The following is a 2,382-nucleotide window of genomic DNA, read 5'->3' on the forward strand; positions in this document are numbered from 1 at the left end:
GGTAGGATGAGATGTTTGGGGTGGGTTATAGTGGCGACCTCTGGTTCATGTGAGCTTGGGTTGCCCATACAATATGGCTTGGGTTTTGGGTTATGTCAAGTTGGTATGAGATCCTAGGTTCATGGTCAGTTGGGTGTTCACTATGCTATGTCAAATAGAGTCTCTTTTATGGGTGTGACGTGCGCCACACTTATAAAAGAAGAGCTATGAGATATTTTAGGAAATATTCCCTTTATTGTGTTTCAATCCAAGCTATAAAGTGTAAGGTCTTGGATTCCCCTAATTCAGTTTGCTATCTTTCAAATCATGCCTCCAAGGAGATCTATGACTCATGCAAACACTTCGGCCCCAATTGAGGTTCCTATGGATAAAGCTCATCTAACTTCAAGAGTTCAAACCTGAGCTAGGGCTGCGGCATCTGGCCATCCTCGTGGGGATCAACCCACCAACCTTGCTTATAAGAGTGACTCTTCTCCTTATTTACTTCAAGAGAATGCTTCTAAGGCAGAGTTTCATTGCTCTATCAACCGTTTGACTCAGTTGGTGGCCTCTCAATTAGAGTGTGGTGCTCCAAAAATAATTTCTTTTGAGGCCACAAGAATTAGCTAATTTATAAGGTTGATCCCTCCTATGTTAAAGGGTACAAAGGTTGAGGAAGACCCTCAAGTCTTCATCGATAAAATGGAGAAGATTTTCCAAATCATGAATTCTTTAAAAATTAAGGGTGTTGAGCTTTCTTCCTACCTATTGAAAAGGGTAGTGTACGAATGGTATGAAGGGTAGGAGTTGTCTAGAGGTTTAGATTCTAGTCTGGCTTAATAGGTGGATTTCTTCGAGGACTTCTTAGACTGCTTCTTTCCTCAAGAGATGAGGGAAGCAAAGGCAAAAAAGTTTGTGAACTTAAATCAAGAGAGGATGTCCATTCAAGACCATGCCTTGAAATACCATCAATTATAAAGGTATGCTCCAGAGATAGTTTTAGCATAAGGGCTAGGATGCATAAGTTTGTCTCAAAATTATCCTGTGAGTTAGTTTTTGAGAGAAAGGTATCCTTGTTGATTGAGAACATGGATATTTCTAGGTTGATTGTGTATTTTCAATAAGTAGAGTGATGTTGGGTGTATTTATGCACTCTAGTATTGTTATTCTAGCTTATTTAGCCTTGTTTTGAGGACAAATCATGTGCTTTATGTATAATGATGATATAAATAAGTAATTAAGTGTTCAAGTATGTGATTACAATGTTTGAAGGTGGTTTCGAACTAGTTTGTACTTAATTGAGTCATGTAGAGTTCAATCAAGAAAACTAGTGTGACTAGCTTGAGTTAGGTGTTTGTCTGGTTTATTTCATTGGATTCTAATGTTTTAAATGAGTTACAAATGGTTTAAATGTGTAATTATATGAAAAAAAAACTTTTTTGTAATCTGCAAAGTTCAATTGGATTAAGTCAAGAGTCAGAATGATATGTTGAAGATCAATGTGAACTAGCCTAGTCTTAGCTCTTGTTTTGAGTTCATCATTCTTGATATTTTGTTGTTCTGATCTCTAAACAGTGGTGTATTATGATTTAAAATGTTTTGCAAGCTAATTATTGTGAGATATTGATGATATAAAGGCTAGAAATCCATTAAAAACACAAGGCTTGGATAAAAGGAACGACTATGAAACACTTAACCAAAGCCTTGGATGCAACTTCCAGTAAGCCAACGTGATGGAGTCCCTACACCTTGCCTAGTTGGATTGAACAAGAAATATGACACATTGTATACTTGACTTTATTATGTGACCCGATGCACTAGCTATTCAAGTTGAGCAAGCAACGCGGGGCGTTGGACATCCCATTCACGACCAAGATGCAAGTTCTTCTCCTACATAGATAAGGCTTGTCATATTAGCATAAATAGCACCTTGTGCACATTATTAATTATATTTTTACTTCATGGACAACTGTGGAGGCTGGTACAACTTTATTTTTAGGTTTTTAATTCTTTAATTTAGCTTTTTTTATGTTTTTAATCATTCGTACAATTATTTGGATGATAATTATGACTATGAGTGGCTAAATACTCCCTTTTTGGAGTTAAACCCAAGAACATGAAGACTATTGTTTTGAATTTATTTTTTTTAATTCTCTTATCATATTTGGTTGCCTATTTATTCTTGTTTTAACTATTTTCAGGATCGATCACCCTTAAAATACATAGATTATCAACGTTGTAATCTCGAGAGAAGGAATAGGGAGATAGACTGTTGGGATGAACAAAGTAGGTTCTTATTCCTTTATAAAATAAGGAATTTGAATTAGTGTCAAGGATACAGATATACCTAGAAGCCTTACTTGATTCACACATTGGATGATAGCTTAAAAAAATTATCGGATT

This window comes from Capsicum annuum, unplaced genomic scaffold (genome assembly GCF_002878395.1).
Source record: "Capsicum annuum cultivar UCD-10X-F1 unplaced genomic scaffold, UCD10Xv1.1 ctg4391, whole genome shotgun sequence".
Taxonomy (NCBI): Eukaryota; Viridiplantae; Streptophyta; class Magnoliopsida; order Solanales; family Solanaceae; genus Capsicum; species Capsicum annuum.